Below are 22,509 nucleotides of genomic sequence, written 5' to 3' on the forward strand. Positions count from 1 at the left end.
CAAGTTACATACAGATGTAGGATTGCACACCCTTATTACAAATGCTTATTTTTGGTGATAAACCCATTTTCAGTTATATTAATAAAGTTGCATCAGGTTAGCACTCAAATCCGTCTATGAATACTCTTTAATGGAAAGAAACGACAGATTTACGTTCTATAACACTGCCTAATTGTGCTGGTTCATTGAAGATTTTACATTTCTGATTAAACAAATTATTTTTAGCAGAAACTTGGACTGTAACCTAACCCGTGTAATTCTGAGCTGTAATTTCCTGATTCTACCAAAGTGGAAACTCTGCTCCAATTTAGTATGATTTTTAGCAAAAAAAATTTTCTAAAAATAATCACCCAAGCTGCATGTTGTGGGAGACAGTGGTTATGTTTATATGAAGTTGTTTGTGTTATAATGCAAATACACACTAATATTTATTCAGTAACCAGACAAACAGATTCAGGTGGCAGCTCAATAATAATGGTAAATAGATGATAGAAGGTGCTCAGGATCAGTTCTAAAAAGCATTGTACTCTTGATTATAAGGAGGTCTTGTGGTGTAGTTGGTCATGTCCCTGCCTCTGAGCTAGAAGCTCCAGGTTCCAGCTCCCCCCCTGGACCTGAAGGCCATGGAAGGTGTGTTCACCATGTGGTCAGACAGGTTGAGTATTAACCTGAAAATCCTTCCAACAAACACCACTGAGAGGCGGTAAGAGCAGGATAGATTCCTGGTTAGCCATATGTTGGAAAGAAATTGGAGCCTCTACCATCACAACCCATAGCTCCAGACTACAACATACATGTAAAAGTGTATGTTACCACAGCAACTCGGAGTGAACCGTAATAGACCACCACTCCTCTTGATTATGAATTGTATTGAATTCATAGACATAGGGCAGAATCATCCCAGATTTGCTCTAAGTGCATTAGCAGGCGGGGAAAACTACATTTTATTATCATGTTTAACCAATTTATTGGAGTTCTTGAAGGAGGCCCATGTGCTGTGGATAAAGGAGAACCGATGGATGTACTGTACTTTGATTTCAAGAAGGCATTTGATGAGGTGCCACATCAAAGGTTATTGCAGAAAATAAAAGCTCATGGTGAAGAGGGTAACATATTGGCATGGATAGAAGATTGGCTGGCTAACAGGAAGCAGAGAGTTGGCATAAACGGGTCTTTTTTTGGTTGGCAGGAAGTGACAAGTGGTGTACTACAGGGATCAGTTCTGGGGCCTCAACTTTTTACAATTTATATAAATGACTTGGATGAAAGGACCGAAGGAATGGTGGCTAAACTTGCTGACGACACAAAGATAGGTAGGAAAATAAATTGTGAAGAGGAACTAAGGAGACTATAATGTGATATAGATAGTTAAGTGAGTGGGCAAAGATCTGGCAAATGGATTATAATGTGGGCAAATGTGAAATCGTTTATTTTGGCAGGTAGAATAAAATCGAAGCTTGTTATTTAAATGGTGAGAGACTGCAGAGCTCTAAGCTTCAGAGGGATCTGGGTGTCCTAGTGCATGAATCACAGAAGGTTAGTATGCATGTACAGCAGGTAATTAGGTAAGCTAATAGATAATTTATCGTGAGGGGAATTGAATACAAAAGTAGGGCGGTTTTGCTTCAGTTGTACAGGGCATTGGTGAGACCACATCTGGAGTATTGGTCTCCTTATTTAAAGAAAGATGTAAATGCATTAGAAGCAGTTCAGAGAAGGTTTACTAGACTAATACCTGGAATGGGCAGGTTGTCTTATGAGGAAAGGCTGGACAGGTTAGGCTCGTATCCGCTGGAATTTAGAAGAGTAAAAGGCAATTTAATTGAAACCTTTCAGATCCTGAGGGGTCTTGACAGGGTGGATGTGGAGAGGATGTTTCGACTTGTGGGAGAATCTAGAATTAGGGGTCACTGTTTAAAAATAAGGGGTTGCTCATTTGACAGAGATGAGGATTTTTTTCTCTCAGAGGGTAGTGAGTCTTTGGAACTCCCTTCTTCAAAAGGAGATAGAAGCAGAGTCTTTGAATATTTTTAAGGCAGAACTAGATAGAGTCTTGATTAACAAGGGGGTGAAAGGTTATCGGGGGGTAGGCAGGAATGTGGGGTTGAGGTGACGTTCAGATCAGCCATGATCTTATTGAAGATTGAAGGTAGGCAAGCTCAAGGGTCCAAGTGGCCTACTGCTGCTCCTAATTTGTATGTTCGTATGTAAGTTGGGGCTGACCCCCATCATCTTCTTGCTGCCTAATTAAAGTGTACTGTATTGAACCAATGAAAGCATGATGTGGGTTCACATGACACAGCCAGGGAGATGGCATCGTCCTGCTACCACTATCTGATATAGATATTCTGCAGCAATGTAGTTAGCTGACAAGACTCAGTGGATAAATGATGAACTATGCCATGCTCATTATCCCATCCACTTCCCTCTTGCCATCCATCCATCAGGATGCACCCAAACTGTTGACCCTTCACCAAATCCCTCACAGCTGCACACTGTCACAGCATAACAGTGTGACTAATAGGGAGGAAACCAGTAGGGATATCAGTGGTCGTGGAGCGCAGCACGCTACCTTGGAATGACAGCTGCAACATGCATGGCACCTAGCATTTGCACAGAGCATTTTAACAGTAATCATTGATGATTTCCAGAAAATGGTTAGTGTATGTAAGCACAGAAAAGTGAATGAGAGCACTGTAATCTGAATGGCTCACAACCCTTTTCACCTTACATTTTTATTGACAGGATGTCAAACAGAGGAGATATGGGGAAAGGGATGGGTCCAGCTGCCCCATGATTTTCTGATCAGGACATTCAGGTGTTAGCGGAAGAGGTTCAGAGGAGGAGATCTGTCCTGTAGCTTACTGGCCCTCAGTATCCACCTGCCACAACCAAGAAAGCCTGAATGCAATTTGCAACCGGGGTGAGCACAGCAGGAGAGCATAAGCATTCTGGATTCAGTGCAGGAAAAGGTTCAATGACCTGCTACATTCTGGCAACGTGAGTAGCTTGACTCATCCACACAGAGGTCTATGGGAAGGGTCATATCTGCGTGCTGCAGCTAAGGTGCAAGACCTGGCACATACCTCTGCTTTAGCTTTGATGCTTGTATGTGTAAGCAGCTCATGTAGGTACATGGAGAACAGATGTGAAAGAGCACTGTGATGCACAGACACGATGAAGAGAAATTTCACTGCATTCACGAGATATCAGTTAACATAAATTTAGGTTGTTGTTGCAGTCAAAAAAGAGTGAAGAACACTAAGGAGAAGGCCCGGTCTGGGGGTGGGTCAGCCTGGCTGAGAACAATTCACTCAGTTGAATAACTGGCCATGGAGATTGCCAGGATCCTTGAGCAACTGTCTGTTAGTGATGGTAAATCACTGGTAGCAGTTGATAAAGGCAGTGTTAAAATCACCTTAGCACATGGTAGTAATGGTAGAGGTCATGATGTCAGTTCACTGAGCACAATGGGACCTGTGGACAGGGAGTGCAAGGATGGCGTTATGTGATAAGGGCAGCACGAGCATGGTTAAAGACAGTGACATGCATCAGAGTGTGCTTTCACAATGTGAATGGTTATACCTAAATATCTCACTGTGTCCCACACAGGTCTCAACTTTGCTTGCTCACCATCCCCCAGCAACCCCAGTCTACCTCATCCCTCAGGTATCAGGAGGGGGAAGAGATATCCAAGGGGGCAGCATCAGAGCTTACTAGCCCATACTCCGCCAACTCTGATACCAGTGCATCGGGGGGATGTAGCACACGTAGAGTCAGTGGCATAGGGTGAAAGTCACCGCATCAGAGTGCAGGAGGAGGAGTCAGAGTCAGAGATAGCAGTGTACAGTGCCCTTGGAGGAAGGAGGAAAGTCACAATGATGCTCCAGTGGGAAGGAACATGGAGCCTCAAAAGTCACCTTTTGGGACACAATATTTGCCCAATCAGCAGCCGATGTATGCACATCTGCAGAGTTCCCTGAGGTAGTGGGAGCTGTAAGACTGCAAAAAGAGGAGTCCATTACCATTCTGAGCTCCACATTGGCTCAGGTACTCATCTCCATCAGCTCCGATCATGAGAGATTGGCCACACGTGCAGCAATACTCAGAGTGGATGCAAGAGCAGCGATTTAGCCAGGCTCCCTCAGTAGCCTGCATCAGTCCAGGGTATGAGCACTGTCATCACACTGTTGAAATGGTGGCTGTTGGAACAGACAACTGCTACACATCTGCAGCCAGCACCAACAGCCCTACATGAAGGCCAACCCAGGGCTGTGGAGGTAACTGAGGAGGGTGAAGGTACCAGAAGCTTCTCAACACTCTTATTTTCTTCCACGTCACCAGTCTCTCTGTCAGATCCCTCGTCTGCTCCACAGCTGCCAGTGACCACGGCTGCCCATGCAGAGATGCCGAGGCCACAGACTGAAGGTCCCCAAATGGGTGCCTGCACAATGCTCCTCATTGCCATATAGGCCAAGAAGTGAGCAGCCTGCCTCTGAGGGGGGGAACATTGTAGGAGTGTGCATGAGCGCAGGGCACCTAGAGCACTAATGGGTTCACCGTGGTTACACTTTTCACATTGAGCACTTCTTGAATGAATTTACTTACACATGTATGGAGCTCGGTGTATGTTTGTACACTACAGACCTCCCCTCCTGGCTACACGGCCATGCCTCGCAGCTCCTCTTCATTCACAACCTCCTCATCTTCATCCAGTTCTGAATCGTCAAAATGGACAGGGGCTCCTCATTTTCCTTCTCCTCAGAGGTTGGAGCTCTGCCCATGGCCTCATATTCATTGATTTGCATGCCCCATCACTGCACAATGTTGTGCAGCATGCAGCTCACCATTACTATTCTTGGTACCCTTGCTGGAGCATATTGCAGACCTCCACCTGAGCAATGGAGACACGTGAAGCACGTTTATAAAATGCCAATTGCCTGCTCAATGGTGCAGCTGGTGACAACATGGCTGCTATTGTAGTTGCACTCTGCCTCCATCTAAAGGGGGTCTTTAGCCAGGTTCTTAAGGAGGAGCCCTTGTCCCTGAGAAGCCAACCACTGATCTGTGTTGGTGGCTGAAATAGCTGAGAGAGCTAGGAACTACTTAGTCTACAAACATACGAACTAGGAGCAGGAGTAGGCCACTCAGCCCTTTGAGTCTGCTCCACCATTCAATACAATCATGGCTGATCTGACTGTAACCTCCCACCTACCCCTGGTAAACCTTCATCCCATTGTCTATCAAGGATCTGCCTTGGAAACATTCAAAGACTGCTTCCACTGCATTTTGATGAAGGAAGTTCCAAAGACTCACTACCATCTGAGAGGAAAAAATAGCTCTCGCCCTTATTTTTAAACAGTGACCCATAGTTCTAGATTCTCCCACAAGAGCAAACATCCTTTCCACATCCACCCAGTCAAGATCCCTCAGGATCTTATATGTTTCAATCAAGTCACCTCTTACTCGTCTAAACTCTAGCGGATACAAGCCTAGCCCGTCCAATCTTTCCATATAAGGCAATTACCCATTCCTGATTTTAGTCTAGTAAATCTTCTCTGAACTATTTCTAATGCATTTACATCCTTCCTTAAATAAGGAGGCCAATACTGTACAAAGTACTCCAAATGTGGTCCCACTGGTGTCCTGTACAATTGAAGCATAGCCTCACAATTTTTGTATGCAGTTCCCTTTGCAATGAACAATAACATTCTATTAGATTTCCTAATTACCCCCTGTACCTGCATACTATACTTTTGTGACTCATGCACTAGGACACCCAGAACCCACTGAACCTCAGAGCTCTGCAATTTCTCACCATTTAAATAATATGCTTCTTTTTGGACAATTTCCCATTTGCCCACATTATACTCCATTTGCCAGATCTTTGCCCACTCACTTAATCTATCTATGTCATTTTGTAGCCTCATGTCCTCTTCACAACTAACTTTCCTACCTATCTTTGTATCATCAGCAAATTTAGCAACCAGCCCTTTGATCCCAAATGATGAGTTGGAGCCTTTTTGGCAACTGGGTTGCAATCAATAAAACCGTGCGCATGAGGGAAGCCTGCTAATTGGGCAAAGGCTGTGGCTCGCTGTGTCTGAGATGCAAAATCTACAGGGAAATTGATGTGTTCCCCGATACGAGCAAACAGGGCACTATTTACTGCCTTAATGCAGCTGTGTGCTGCTGGCTGGGATATACCAGATGGGTCTCCGGACGATCCCTAGAAAGATCCTGAGGCAAAAAAATTGAGAGCAGTGGTCATCTTCACAGCCACTGGCAGGGCATGGGGTTCACCATCTCAGTCACCTTTGGCACTGGTTCTCTGTCATAGTGAGGTAAGATGTACGCCCTTCCCACAGGGTAGTACCTACTTGTCCTGCTTCTCCTCATCCTTTCTGGTGCGAGGGCAGCAGCCTCGGCCTCCTGTCTCTCTGCCCACCCTCTGGCCACCAGCTGCTCACGGTGACTCACTTACTCTATGTACGAGGGTGCCATACCCATCTTGTATCTTTCACACAAAGTGCAATGCACATCCTCAAGTATGAAGTTCTTCCTGGCACCTAGATGCACGAGTCAGTAGGGGCAAAAAAAGATTGCCCTGCTAGCCCACCAGCCCCACCCTCCTACTCCATTGGCTTAAGGCAAGACAGTTGGTATTGAGTTTGTGCCAGTTCTGGACAGTGAAGACAAGTTTAAAGCTAATTCCATAGTAGTAGCTACAACGGTCCAAAGGGGTACCCTGGCTATCCAAAGAAATGCACAAAATTCAGACCTGTTCTTACCAGGTCTTCTGTGTACACTTTGGGATCCATGCTTGGAGTCTACCAAAATCCCACTGGAGTACAGCAGCTGATGATGTAAATGGCCAGCTGCCTCCAAGAAACACTCCATGCCATTCCTGCCCCCTTAAAAATGGGAAGTGCCGTGTTCAGGGGTAATCTCCATGGCCAGTTATTCAACTGAATGGATTGTTCGGCCATCTCCTTAGTGTTCTTCACCCTTTTTCGACTGCAACAACGACCTAAATTTATGTTAACTAATATCTCGTGAATGTAGCGAAATTTCTCTTTATCGTGTCTGTGCATCACAGTGCTTTTTCACATCTGTTCTCCATGTACCTACATGAGCTGCTTACACATACAAGCATCAAAGCTAAAGCAGAGGTATGTGCCAGGTCTTGCACCTTAGCTGCAGCATGCAGATATGACCCTTCCCATAGACCTCTGTGTGGATGAGTCAAGCTACTCACGTTGCCAGAATGTAGCAGGTCATTGAACCTTTTCCTGCACTGAATCCAGAATGCTTATGCTCTCCTGCTGTGCTCACCCCGGTTGCAAATTGCATTCAGGCTTTCTTGGTTGTGGCAGGTGGATACTGAGGGCCAGTAAGCTACAGGACAGATCTCCTCCTCTGAACCTCTTCCGCTAACACCTGAATGTCCTGATCAGAAAATCATGGGGCAGCTGGACCCATCCCTTTCCCCATATCTCCTCTGTTTGACATCCTGTCAATAAAAATGTAAGGTGAAAAGGGTTGTGAGCCATTCAGATTACAGTGCTCTCATTCACTTTTCTGTGCTTACATACACTAACCATTTTCTGGAAATCATCAATGATTACTGTTAAAATGCTCTGTGCAAATGCTAGGTGCCATGCATGTTGCAGCTGTCATTCCAAGGTAGCGTGCTGCGCTCCACGACCACTGATATCCCTACTGGTTTCCTCCCTATTAGTCACACTGTTATGCTGTGACAGTGTGCAGCTGTGAGGGATTTGGTGAAGGGATGGATGGATGGCAAGAGGGAAGTGGATGGGATAATGAGCATGGCATGGTTCACCATTCATCCACTGAGTCTTGTCAGCTAACTACATTGCTGCAGAATATCTGTATCAGGTAGTGGTGGCAGGACGATGCCATCTCCCTGGCTGTGTCATGTGAACCCACACCATGCTTTCAGTGGTTCAACACAGTACACTTTAATTAGGTAGCAAGAATGACAATTCTTCCATGGGAAAGCCCATGATAGGCCATCTGTTCCAGGGTCAGCTAACAGGTGAACAACATTAATAACTTGGACACTCACCTGACAAGTCAATGACCTTTCCTCTGAGGCACAGGAACTTCACCATGGATGACTGACTTCTCAAATGAGCTTTTCTGAAGGCATTGCTGAAAAAAGAGACATTTTTTGTTGAAGTTTTTCATCTTGCAGTCATCAGGACAATTTGCAAGAAAATACCAATGTCAACATATTTATACTGTATGAGAAGAAAGTGCTGATTGGTTAACAAGTGGACTCTGATTGGTAGAGACATTGCCATGGAAAATGCACCAGTTGATGGTGACTGAGAGTGAACTGCCAAGCATTGTTTGAAATTTTAACCAAGCAGTTTGACTCTGATTGGTCAAGACATTGCACTGAGGAATGAATCATCGAATGGCTGTCACTTATTTTGTTTAACAGAAACAGGCGCAGTGTGTGGTATTGTGGCAGGACTGCAGAGCGGGCAGCCCAGTTTTAATGAAACCTCATCCAAGGGTGGGATAAAAAGGGTCTGCAGCATTGCCATTGTGAGTAGTGAGGAGTTTAGGAGATAGCTTGCTGCTGGTTGCTTATTTGAACTTGACAGCTTTATCTCTGTCCTGGGCTTCTGAGCATTTCAAGGCTTCATTTCAGGACTCATTGGTGTCTCCAAGGCCCCTGGAAAATTTTGACCATGTGGACCCTTCCAGGCACCAGACAGCCTTCTGTAGCCTGGTAATGGGGATTGTGGTCTCCGCTAGTGGCACCTCCTCTGGGGAGGAAGAGAGGGGTAGAAGGGAGAGGAGGCCAGGTGTCCCAATGCAGCTTCCAGAGGAGGAGAGGCGGAGACACAAGGGATGCAGGGCCAGCTGGTAGTCCAAGGTGGAAGGGGTCACAGAAGGCGCCACTATCCTGCTGCCAGGGTTTACAGTCAGCGATGCAGCTACTTGAATATGTCTGAGTTGCAGTGCTGAAGGAGGCTCCGTCTCTCCGGAGAGACTGTGACCTCGATTTGTCAGATGATTGGGTCTGAGGTCAACTCCAACTGTGTGGGTGGACAGCCCATGCCAGTGGCTCTGAAGGTCACAGTGGCCCTCAACATCTATGCCTCCGGCTCTTTCTAGGGGTCTGTGGGATATCTTTGTGGGGTCTTCCAATCAGCTGTCCACAGCTGGTGACTGATGCTCTGTTCAGGAGTGTTTATTCATTACTGTATGGATGGGGCCAGCCAGGCTGAGGGAACCAGAGGGTTTGCAGCGATTGCTGGTTCCCCCATGTCCAGGATGCAATCGACAGCACACATGTGGCCATCAAGGCACCGGTGAGGAAATATCATCACTGCATCCAGTCTGTCCGCCCCTGTCAGAATTTTATACGTTTCAAAGAGATCCTCTCTCATTCTTCTAATCTCCAGTGAATATAGGCCTAGCCGGCCCAATCCCTTCTTATTTGACAATCCTGCCATCCCAGGAATCAGTCTGGTGAACCTTCGCTGCACTCCCTCTATGACAAGTATGTCCTTTCTTAGGTAAGGAGACCAAAACTGCACAGAATACTCCAGGTGTGGTCTCACCAAGGGCCTATACAGCTGCAGTAAGACATCCTTGCTCCTGTACTCAAGTCCTCTTGCAATGAAGGCCAACATACCATTTGCCTTCTTAACTGCTTGCTGCACCTGCATGCTTGCTTTCAGTGATTGGTGTACAAGGACACCCAGGTCCCTTTATACATCAACATTTCCCAATCTTATCGTCATTTAAATAATATCCTGCCATTCTGTTTTTCCTATCAAAGTGGATAACTTCACACTTATCCATCTTATACTGCATCTGCCATGTATTTGCCCACTCACTCAACCTGTCTAATTAAAGGAAAATACTGCGGAGGCTGGAAATCTGAAATAAAAACAGAAAATGCTGGAAAAACTCAGCAGGTCTGATAGCATCTGTGGAGAGAGAAGCAGTTAACGTTTCAAGTCCATAGGACAGCTCTGAAGAAGAGTCATACGCACTCGAAAATGTTAACTCTGTTTCTGCCTCCACAGATGTTGTCAGATCTGCTGAGTTTTTCCAGCATTTTCTGTTTTTAAATCACCTTGAAATCTCTTAACGCCTTCCTCATTGCTCACATTCCCACCAAGTTTCATGTCATCAGCAAACTTGTAAATATTACATTTAGTTCCCTCATTCAAATCATTGGTATATATTGTGAATAACTGGGGCCCAAGCACCGATCCCTGTGGTACCCCACTAGTCACCGCCTGCCACCCTGAAAAAGACCTGTTTATTCCTACTTGCTGTTTCCTGTCTGCTAACCAATTCTCAATCCATGCCAATATATGACTCCAATCTCATGTGCTTTAATTACACACTAATCTCTTACGTGTGACTGTATCAAAAACTTTCTGAAAATTATTTTTTTGATTTCTTTCTTATTTCATACTGTATGTTAATAAGCTTTGCCTTTTTACTTGACAAGTCTACTTTTATAATAAGTTAACAATTTTGTTCTTCATTGAAGAAATCTGGGCATAGCGTAGTCATTCTGAGGTTCATAGGGAAGCACATATTTGGCCGTATAGCTTGCTGGAGAAATCATTTAAACGTATGTTGTGACCTGTGGAGTAGTGGAACTAGAGACGGACAGTGCACTCCTCCATTCGTGGCGGTAACAGCCTCTACTACCCTTTTAGGCAGTGAGCCCAAGACCCCACAACTCTCTAGGTAAAAGAAAATCCTCATCTCCCCTCTGATCTTTCTACCAATCACTTTAAATCTATGCCCCCTAGTCACTGGCCTCTGCTAAAGTAAATAGGCCCTTCCCATCCACTGTATCCAGGCCCCTCACAATTTTGTACATCTCAATCAAATCTCCCCTCAGCCTCCTCTGTTCCAATGAGAATAACCAGAGCCTATCCAACCTTTTCCCCTTGCTGCAATTTTTCAGTCCTAGCGACATCCTCGTAAACCTTCTCTGTACCCTCTTTAGTGTAACTACATCCTCTGTGTAGTGAGGTGACCAGAATTGCACACAGTACTCAAGTTGTGACCTAAATAATGTTTATTTAGTCCCAGTATAACCCTCTCTACTCTTAAATTCAATGCCTTGGCTAATCAATGAAAGGATTCCATTTGGCTTCTTAACCAAGTCATCAACTTGCCTGGCTACCTTCAGGGATCTGTGGACATTCATTCTAAGGTCCCACACTTTGTCTACACCTCTCAGAATCCTCCCATTTATTGTGTAATCCTTTGCCTTGTTTTACCTCCCCAGATGCAACACCTCACACTTTTCTGGGTTGAATTCTATTTGCCATATTTCTGCCCACCTGACCAGTCCATTGATCTCTTCCTGCAGTCTACAGCAATCCTCCTCCGTGCAGCCAATTTTTGTATCGTCTGCAAACTTCTTGATCATTCCCCCTACATTTATGTTCAAATCATTAATATATACCACAAAAATCAGGGGCCTGAGTACTGAGCCCTGTGGAACACCACTGGGAACAGCCTTCCAGTCACATAAACACCCGTCAACAATTACCCTTTGTTTCCTGCCACTCAGCGAATTTTGTACCCAGCATGCTACATTCTCCTGGATCCCATGGACTGTTACTTTTTTAACCAGTCCACCACGTGGGACCTTATAAAAAGCCTTGCTAAAATCCACGTGGACTTCATCAATTGCAGTACCCTCCTCAATTCTCCTTGTTACTTCCTCAAAAAATTCATTTAAATTAGTCAGACATGACCTTCCCTTAACAAATCCATGCTGACTGTCCCTGATCAATCTGTGCCTTTCTAAGTGACAGGTTATCCTGTCCCTCAGAATTGATTCCAATAATTTGCCCGCTACTGACACCAGATGAGACTGGTAATTATTCAGTCTATCCCTCATTCCCTTCTTAAACAAAAATACAACAGTATCAATCCTCCAATCCTCTTGCACCTCAACTGTATCCAGTGAGGATTAAAAAATGATGGTCAGACCTTCAGCTAATTCCTTCCTGGCTTCTTTTAACAGCCCGGGGTACATTTTATCCAGCTCTGGTGATTTATCCACTTCCAAGGATGCAAATACTTCCTCTCTCCCTACGTTTATCACATCCAAAATTTCATACTCCTCCTCCTTAACTACAATGTCTGCATTGTCCCCCTCTTTTATGAAGACAGATGCAAAATATTCATTAAGAACCATACCCACATCCTCTGCCTCCACACATAGGTTACCTTTTATGGGCTCTATTCTCTCCTTAGTTATCCTCGTACTCTTAATGTATTGATAAAACATTTTTAGATTCTCCTTGATTTTGCTTGCCGGTATCCTTCCATGCCCTCTCTTTGCTTTCCTAATTTCCTTTTTGATTTCACCACTCTGCTTTCTATATTCTCCTCTCCAACTGCCTGGATGAGTGCAGCTCCAACAACACTCAAGAAGCTCAAAATCATCCAGGACAAAGCAGCCCACTTGATTGGCAGCCCATCCACTCACTCCAACGTTCAATCCCTCCATCACCAATGAACAGTGGCAGCAGTGTGCACCATCTACAAGATGCGCTGCAGGAAATCACTTAGGCAGCACCTTCCAAACCTTTGACTTCTCCCAACCAGAAGGACAAGGGCAGCAGATATGTGGGACATCACCACCTGGAAGTTCCTCTCCAAGCCCCTCACCATCCTGACTTGGAAATATATCGCCGTTCCCTCCCTGCCATTGGATCAAAATCCTGGAACTCCCTCCCTAACAGCACTGTGGGTGTACCTACACCACATGGACTGCAGTGGTTCAAGAAGGCAGCTCACCACCACCTTCTCAAGGGCAATTAGGGAAAGGCAATAAAAATGTTGGCCCAGCCAGCGATGCCCACATCCCATGAAAGAATAAAGAAAAGGCTCATGGACATCTTGGGAACCAGACTAAAATGTTGCAGGCAGTTAAGAAATTTCCCTCAAGCCTTCTCCACCAAAGACCTCTCAGGTCTTCAACTACATTCCTGGTTAGAGTTCAGTTTTCAGATGTGAGGTTCAACTATGGCTTAAGCTTGTGCTGGGACTACGTCTAGGACAGGAAAATTGCATCCTTCTTTGTAATGACAGATGTATTGAGCCTGTTGTGCCACCAGTGGGCTCACAGAGAGGAAAGTGGACCCCTATTTCCTCTGGTGGGAAAGTCATTACTGGTTTAAAACTGTTGTGCAGAAAGAGAGGAGAAAGGTTAGAAGAAATTGTTTAATGCAGAAGATTCTTGGAACATGGAATGCCTTGATACAAGGAGCAGTTGTAACTTGAGCAGTTGCTTTAAGAAAGAGTTGATAAATAATTGAAACCAAGGAAGATATATGGTGGAATTTTCTGGTTCCCCCTCTGTGGCGGGTTTAATGGCGAGCGGGGTGAAGGATGTGATGGGAGCTGAAAAATCAATTTTCCGCCGGTGTAAAGTGTGGGTGGGATCTTGCGCTCCTGCCCATCATGGTGGGTCGCCATTCCTGAAACCGATTTGCATCCCGTACGTGGGATGCAGAAGTAGGCCCGACTGGAATCATCTCCCCCCCACTGCCCGATCGTCCGCAATGCCAGCAAAGACTCACGCCAGTCCAGGACATGTCTGGACCAACATGGTGTGTACACGTCAGCACTTAGTTGAAGAAATCCTGCAGAGATCCAAAGAAAAGATGGAAGCCCTCAGTGACCGGACGTTGGAACGCCACATGCAGCAGTGGGTGGCTGGAGCATCAACCATGTGGATCTTCTCACTGCAGCAGCATCCAGGAGGTGGTTGTTCTTGGCACAGCAACTTCTCCCAGGTTCAAATTTTCAAGCAGCAACTTCTCCCAGGAGATGGATCTTCAAGCTGCATGTAGAAGGCTGCAGGAGGTGCTGTTGGGCGGCGATGGTCTGTGCTGGGGTTGCAGGGGTGGATTAGACAGGAGAGGAATGAAGAGGTGGTGTGGATATGGATGTCCAGAGGGAGTGAGGGAGGTTGGGGTAGTAGGAAAAAGAGAGATTCTGCGGGGGTTGTGGAATGAATGAGCTGGAATGGAGCAGGAGGGTGGGAAGGGGTGGTTGTGCAGGGATGAAGGGGCATGGGGAGCTTTAGGGGTATGGGCAGGCATGGGGGGGATGTGAGTGGGCACAGGGGTGGTGTAGAAGTGTGGGCAGGGATGGGGGAGATGTAGGGGTGTGGACTGGCATTGGGGGCAAGAGGGAAAAGGTGTTCAGAGGGAGGGGTCAGTTGAGTCAATGGAAGATTCCTGGGGGGCATATTGAGGGTACTGGTGATAGGACAGGATGGTGACGATTAAAGGGGGCAGTGGGAGCCTGTAGGATGGGAGAGTGAGGGTGTGGTGATGTCAAGTGAAGGCCAGCCAGTTGGAGGGAATGTGGAATGTGATGCGGAATTGGAGGGTGTCAGAAGAATGAGGGGGGACATGTCTATCATAACAGGGGTGGGTTATTTGGGAAGCTAGGGGACTTCAACAGTCACCTGTACGGGATGGAAAGTGATGGGGGAGAGTTGAAAGGCAACTGTGGAGAGGTGAAAACTGATTCTTTGGGGGGGAGACAGTCAGTGGTAATGGGATGAGAGGTTGTGGGTGACAGGGGAGGGGATAAGCTTTAAGACTCTACCTCAAAGGTGACGATGACCATGGCTGCAAGTTACTATGCAGAGCCTCGTGGTGGAGATCTCGAGGTGCTGCATGGGAGTTGGGTCATCAGGATTGGGCAGAGATGTAGATCAGCTCAACTGGACAACTGAAGGAGAACCCCCAGCAGGAAGTACTTACAATGCTAGGGCCTTGGGACAGTTGAGAGCGTGAAGGGCAAAGGCTCAGTGTGCATAGGAGGATTCTTGTGTATGGCTCACAAAGGTCCTGGCAGATACCTTTACCTCCCTGCAGATGCCTGATTCTAGGGGTCGTGGGGTGTCCCTTGAAAGATGTGGGGTGAGGGTCAAATAAACCACATCAGACATGATTAAAGTGCAAGTGAACTATATTTATAAAAGTGTGAAAAGTGTAATAATCATAGTGCAACCACTTGTGAAATCAGAACTTGTTAATTTTTCTTTCCCTAACACTTCTTCTAAGTGCTGTCCTGACATCCGCAGCAGGGGTGGAGGCAGCCTGCTGACCAGTTGACACTGTTGCCTTGGATGAACTTGGCGGACGTCCTGAGGCATGAGGCCTGGAGGGCCCTGGCTCACTTTGGCTGTCCTGCAGTGGGGCAGCTGCTCCCTCTGCAGTCACAGATGATGAGGTTGAAAGTGTTACAGGCAAAGGGAATTCGGAAGAGCTGGACACATTCTTGAGTGTCCTGAGTGGAGGTCCCGGGGTGTGCAACTGCCACGCCTCCTCCCTTTGAATGTCTGAAGGCCCCTGCCTGACTCCTTGAGGGGAAAGGGCACCTGGAGGGAGGTTGGGTTCCCTGTCCCCATCTTGTGTAGCTACTGCGAAAGCTCACACATGGCTAGAGCGATGGAGTGCAGTTCTGTGTGCATCTCTGGCAGAATCTGCTGAACCAGGTTCTCCATGGAGTCTGCCACCCTCCCCCTGGAGATCTCCATGTGTGCACAGGTTGGCACAATGTCATTAGCCAGCAGGCAGATGCTGTCCTCGAACTCACGTGCCACCCTGATGAGGGCCTCTGACATCACTGCCTGATTTTTCCTCATTTCTTACTGCCTCTCCAGCATCTCTCGGAAGGCCTGTCATCAGGCACAATCCACCAGATGCCTCTTCCCCAGCATTCCTCTAAGCGCCGGTGATCTTGGCTGACACTGCTTCCTCCTGCTGCAGACGCATTTCTGTGCAGTGACCACCAGAATGTGAGACCCTTCCTAAACTAGAACTAATACCCACTGAGGTGTGTGTCTCTGGGCTGGTGGAGGGTGCAGGTGTCTGCTGTGCCTCTACTCGTGCACTTTCTATATCCTTGCTCCCCTCTGGGCTTGTCCGAGTGCTGGGCAGGGCTTCTTCACTTTTGGGCCTTGCCCTCTTCCTGGTGGCACCTGTAAGTGAGAAAGGAGAGAGCGAGTGACTGCATGAGCTGCCTCCAAAATGGGGGACCATGCAACCTTTATGAGAAGCATGGATGCTTACCCAAGGGAGGCTGCAAGCCAATCTCTCCATCTCCGATGGATCTGTCCTGCTCCATCCCTGTCAGCTGGGCTGCCCACTCCTCAAAGTCAGTCTGTTCTTTGAAGTGTGGCCAACCCCCTCCTGTCTTCTCCCTCTCTCTTCTACTATGGTTTAACTTCTCCTGCTAAAATAGAGAAGATGGGGTTGAGAGCAATTGGGTTTCATGTATCTTTCCCATGCTTTCAGCCTTACAAAATAAGACATTGGATTGTGTGACATGTGATTGATGCACTTCAGGTTGTCCAGAAGGGTTCTGGTCCAGCACTCTCCAGAGCGGTGAGCCCAGACAGATAGAATGATAAGGCTCACAGAGACATGTGGTTAGCGGTGCTTGCTGCTGCGCTCAATACCTGAGCCCCTTCACCCCATCCCCCCAGACAGCACGTGAGCTCTCTGAGTGGAAGGGTCAGGGACCCACAGTGGTCTCTCCGCCTGCAGAGCAGACGGACTACAGTGGGGCTATGAGGCATCACCATATCACGTTGCCACTGAGACCCATGTCCCTTGTGCCATTCATTGAGGTGAGTGTGAGCAGCTGAGGATTCACTTACCCTGGTGGAGCGGATGAGGTCATTCATCCTTTTTCAGCATTGCAGGGCAGTCCTCTGCTGGAGGCCCTGGGCACTGACTACCCTGGAGACTTGCTCCCATGCAGGGTTCATCTCCCTGCTCGGCCTCCTCCTCCCATCCTGTGGCTAGAGGACGTCCCTCCTGGCCTCCACTTGGTTGAGTAGGACGCGCAGAGAAGCTTTGCTGAATTTGGGCACCGGAGCTCCCTATCCTCTTTGGGCCATCTCCTTCCTCAGTGTTCTGTCCGGGCGCCTTTAAAATATGGTGCCTCGGAAATTATGGTGGGGCGCTCACCATCCAGCCCGCTTCGCTGTGAACAGCATCAGGAAACCTCCGATTGCATAGTTAATGAGGCTGGGGTCACACAATGCTATTCCCGGCAGCCTCCGCAATGGGAAACACTCCCTGTCCTTGCCCCGCCCAGGACTTAGTCCCGGAATGGAAACTCCCACCCGTAAAGCTGTGGAGAGAGAGAGTAAGGGCAGTGGATTGCTCCAGCCAACAGCTGGTCCAAACTGTGTCATCCTATGCTTTAAGAAAAAAAGGATACTTTAAATTGCTTACCTGTTTTGCCTTTCTTAAGATGCCTTACAGTCATTCAGAATAGGTGATGATTAAATGTTTAAAAGAAAGTTTTCTCTCTAAGTTATGTAGAAGAACGGACATTCCTTAATTTTTGGCCAAAGCAAAATTTGGATGATTTGATGGCTATAATCCAGTCCTTGATCTCCACTCTAGTTCTGTATGTGGCATGTTCAGAGCTCTGTGCTGCTGCAGTGCATATTGTTGGACTTGATACTTTTATTAATTTGTTTTAGTGAAACAAACTTAAAAATGTTAAGAAGTGCACAATATTGAGTCCGTGTTTTCAAAATGTATAGTATTTAGTGAACTGATCACTGGAATAGAATCCTCATTATTCTGTAATGTATGATTATAAAAGGTACACACTGCATCTCCCTGACCGTTTACATTCTTTATAATGTACCTTGCCAAATGTTACATTTTTTGTGGTTGTTACTGTATGAGGAGCTCTTCTAAGAAAGGGAGTTGACAGATGCCTACATCTCATCAGTTCAAACCACACAAAGATAAGCTTTTTGCCTTGTTTAATTATTCACAATTGAATGCTTCTCCAAGATTTAGAGATTTAAATTAGTATGCTTATAGCTTAATTTATTGTTTTTATTAAGTATTTGGATGCCATTCTCATTGTGAAACAGAAAGCAAAGGTGCAAGTTGTAGGGTGAGGTCAGCCCATTAGAATAAATATTTGGTCTTCTTAGTATCCTTAGGATCACCACAGGATAAGGAACAGGTTATTTATGACAGTAGCTTTAAAAAGGCTGATGGTCACTTTAAAGCAACTGAGTATAAAAATAGAGGTGGATGAGGTTCAGTAATGCTCCATTCAGTGACATAGCTTTGGAGGTCATGCAGGGAAGAACTTATCTTTTCAGATGAGAACCATCCTGCAGTAAACAGCAATGTCAAAGCAATGTGGATGAAAGTGACAGAGCATGGGAATGTTATTTTACCCAAGGTCAAAGCCTAGGAGCAGGGAGGAAGAAATTTGCTGTGCTGTGCAATGTTTCTTAGGTAAGATTACCTAAAGGAGTTAGGGGAAGCATCAAACTTAAGGAAAAAGCATTTAACCCCAGAAAGATGAATGGCAGGTTAGATGATTGGTCCTCCAGAGAGTGAGAATGGTAAGCTAATAGTAGATAATAAGGAAATGGTAGATGAAATGAAAAAATAATTTGCTTCTGTCTTCACTATAGATGATACAAAAAACATTCCAGTAATAGCTGTAAATCAGGAGGTGGGAGAGAGGAAATTGGTGAAATTACAATCACTAGGGAAGGGGTACTGAGCAAACTGATGGAGCTGTGGGATGACAAGTCTCCAGATGGACTTCATCCTAGGGTCTTAAAAGAGGTGGTTAATGAAGTAGTAGACGTTGGTGCTAATCTTCCAAAATTCCCTAGATTCAGGAAAGGTTCCATGTGGAAAGTAGCAAATATGGCCCCTCTACTCAAGAAGGAAGGGAGGCAGAAAACAGGTAACTATAGGCAGTTAGCTTGACATCTGTCGTGGGAAAGGTGTTAGAATCGATCATTAAAGAGGTTATAGGAAGGCACTTAGAAAAGCTCAAGGTAATCAGAAAGAGCCAGCATAGTTTTATGAAAGGGAAATCATGTTTAATCAATTTATTAGAATTCTTTGAAGGAGTAACATGTGCTGTGGATAAAGGGGAGACTGTAGATGTACTGTACTTGGATTTCCAGAAGGCATTTGATAAGGTGCCACATCAAAGTTTATTGCAGAAAATAGAAGCGCATGGTATAGGGGGTAACGTATTAGCGTGGATAGGAGATTGGCTGACTGGCAGAAAACAGAGTGTATGCATAAATGGGTCCTTGTCTGATTGACAGAATTTGAGGAGTGGAGTCCCACAGGAGTCTGTGCTGGGGACTCAAGCTTTTACAATTTACATCAACGACTTAGATGGGGCGGAGGGGGAGTGAAGGTATGGTAGCTAAATTTGCAGATGACACAAAGATATGTTTGAAAGTATGTTGTGAAGAAGGCATAAAAGGTTTGCAGATATAGATAAGTTGAGTGAGTGGGAAAAAATCTGGCAGATGGAGTATAATGTGGGAAAATGTGAAGTTATTCACTTTGGCAGGAAGAATAGAAAACAGAGTGTTACTTAAACGGAGAACGACTGCAGAACTCTGAGATGCAGACGGATCTGGGTGTTCTAGTACATGAGTCACAAAAGGTTAGTGTGCAGGTACAGCAAGTAATCAAGAAGGCTAATGGAATGCTATCCTTTATTATGAGAAGAATTGAACATCAAAGAAAGCGCAGGCTAGATGAATACGGTTGATTTTCAATCCCTTTTTATTCCATACTCATCTAGCCCGCACTTGCAAAACCCAAAACAAAATGTCTACTTTTCGATGTGATTCTACATTTGGGCAGCACTGTTACTCAGTTTGTGCTAGGCTATGTAGTGTTGACTATATGTCCCATTAAATGTGATAACCTAGAAGCACCGAGTACACTGTCAGAACTAGGAGTCTTAAATCTCATGTTCATATGCTCACAGAAGGTGAGTATTGACTTGAATGATTGAATGGCACATGTCTACTGTTTTACCCCCTTCCTGACATATATCCCTTTAATATTTGAAGATGTGACACCTCTCTAGCACAATAAAAGAGAAAAGGAATAAAATAAACAAAGGATACAAACTATATGAATTTGGGAATGGCCTTCTACCTGCCATATCCCACTGTGTCTTTGCCACCCACCCCAGAATCTCCATGGCTCTCCTCTCACAAAGATTTGGTGATTTGGCCCCTTCTCTATCTACATTTTCTGCCTCTAGTTACCTCCAAATGTAGATGACTTTGCAAATGTCCACTTTGAAAGCCTGACCCTGTCTTTACAAGTGGCAGATAAAGACAGAGCATGGTGGGGTTTGTAGTTGGCTGTAAGGCCTTGATGAATGAAAAGAGTATTAACGCTTTCTGAACTGAGTTTCCATGATCTATGACAGCAGATGTTGGGAACTAAAAGGAGTCACGTGTCAGCCAAAGTCCTGTCTGGTTGCTCAGGTAGATCTAAAAAAATAATTCCATGGCAGTTTTTGAAGAAGAACAGAATTCTCTCAGTGCACAGCATTGAGTCCTTAACTGACAGCACCAAAACAGATTAACAAGACATGCATCTCAATCTCTGTGGAATCTACAAATGATCGGTTGTGGCACATTTTGGGACATCTTGAGAATATGAAATTCACTATATAAATTGCAAGTTCTTCAATCTTTCTTTCTCTAGGAAAATTGTTCTGGCACTTGTACGAAAGTAAACAGCACAAGGAGAAAATACCAAAGAACCTAATTTAGTTCAGTTTGAATTCTTGCAGCATAATTTGTACAACACAATGGTGCTATAAGAAAGTTGTCTGATCACTTACTTGATAACAGTTGCGTTGTCAAGGATATCATTTGCCAGTCCAGGGTGTCGGTTGCCACCTCAACAAATATATAAATTATGTAATTGATTAGAAGAAATTACAAACAGTTTTTCAGGTAAATTTTTAAAAATTTCTGCAGCAGTTTGTATGTTTCCTAACTCAGTTGTCAGTGATAGAAGTAAAAACAATTGATAACAAGAATGTTTCCTGTTACAAAACCACTGAGTTTTGCATGAACCATTCAGAAAGCCTTGTGTAAACATTTTATGCTAGTTCATTTGAGAGTCCCCAGAGAACAGATTTGCAGAAGTTGGAGTTTTGCTCTATTGCAGATTTTAACTGTTATTTTTTAAAATGCTAGACAGCATACTTCGTGATGCATCATCCTGGTTTCGTTGTTAAAAAGCATTTTAAATTTCAGAAGCAGGTGAATTTAGAGCATTTTATGTTCCATTTTGCTTTGGGGGTTTCTCAGTTAAAATGCGAGAAATTTGTTTCTTAAGCAGTTCAATTTTACCTCCTTTAATGATAAAACACAATTACATCAGTAAATAGCAAGAAGTGGCAAAACTGTCATTCTCAATAAAAATCCTGTTGGAATCAATTTCAGCAAGATACATAAGGCTGTTTAGTGTTTTTGTCCGAGTTTCCACTTAGCTTTATTAGCTGCATTTATGCAACAGTTTTTGCTGCAGTATTTTTAGAAAAAGTCACCAATATCCTTGCTTTTCACCAAACTGTAAACTAAAGAAAATGGCTAAGAAATTTGATGGCACCACAACTGTAATTTAGACACCAAGTGAGTGCCTCAATATCCCATATGGTGAACAGGGAGCGACACTAGGTGCTGCCATATTGGATTAGGCAGCCCTGTCCAGTGTACCTACCGGAACAATTTAAGATAATGAAGAAATTATTCAAATTAGGGTCCTACACTTGCTGTTTTAGGGCCAACCTTGTTAGATGTTTAAAAAAAAATTGCTTGTCACGGTTGAATAGCTAGTAGGCAGTGTGTAAGATGTTGGGTGTGGGAAAACAAGGGTTGAAATAGTGGTGAGTGTGTGAATATAAGGAGAAGAAGGTGGAGTGAGTGTTCTGTAGTGATTATAGAAGAGTGATGGTAAACAGGGTGGGAGTATTGTGAGTAGTGAGGTTTGAGGTGTGAGCAGAGAATTCAGAGAGCAGCAATTCTTACCTTGGCAACCTTGGTCATGTCATTGAATTTTTTTTTCCCTCCAGCATTATAGTCATGACCTGGAAGATAGGTTCCCGGCATTGGCCTTATCAACATCCTCTTTCCAATGATGGTGAATGTGTAATCTGGAGGGCTTCCTGCCCCAAGCGGAGAGCAGGGTTTCCCTCCTTCTGTCCGCTGTCTGCACCAGGGGTCTCCAATGTGCAGAGAACCTGGGTGCCCTGTCTGGACCCCTTACAATCAAATTAGCCCTTTGAGAATGACTCTCTGCAACCAAAGTGCAACTGTCCTTTAATAGTGCTGGCTCCCTTTAAGTGGTCAGAGGTGCCCGATTTCCTGACTCAATATTCTCGCGACCACACATTTTGCAATTTTACATGGAAATGCTGAAGTTGTGGTCAGTGATTCTCTGCTGCTCCACAGGGTGTGTTGTTGAAGTCCCTGCAGAGGGAATTCATTATGATGAAAATTCCATAGCTTTTAAGTTTTCTGCTTTAAAGCTTGTTTATGATTTTATACTTTCTTTCTAAATGTCATGTGTACCCTAATCTTTATTTTGCTGTGGTGATTAAAAAGTGATGGATAATCAG

General features: G+C 45.1%; 2 protein-coding genes across 2 annotated transcripts in view; one reads left to right on the top strand and one right to left on the bottom strand.

Moving 5' to 3' along the window:
- The window catches only part of rag2 (recombination activating gene 2), a 38,785-nt gene extending 22,045 nt beyond the window's left edge, over positions 1-16,740 (bottom strand). Inside the window, exons 1-2 of the mRNA XM_041196741.1 lie at positions 16,718-16,740; positions 8,093-8,178 (exon numbers count right to left, since the gene is read on the bottom strand). The gene's annotated coding sequence lies outside the window, so the exon portion shown is untranslated. The remainder of the gene's footprint in view (positions 1-8,092; positions 8,179-16,717) is intronic.
- The window catches only part of LOC121283261 (intraflagellar transport associated protein), a 95,359-nt gene that overhangs the window by 17,702 nt on the left and 55,148 nt on the right, over positions 1-22,509 (top strand). The window lies entirely within an intron of this gene.

This window comes from Carcharodon carcharias, chromosome 10, assembly GCF_017639515.1.
Source record: "Carcharodon carcharias isolate sCarCar2 chromosome 10, sCarCar2.pri, whole genome shotgun sequence".
NCBI lineage: Eukaryota > Metazoa > Chordata > Chondrichthyes > Lamniformes > Lamnidae > Carcharodon > Carcharodon carcharias.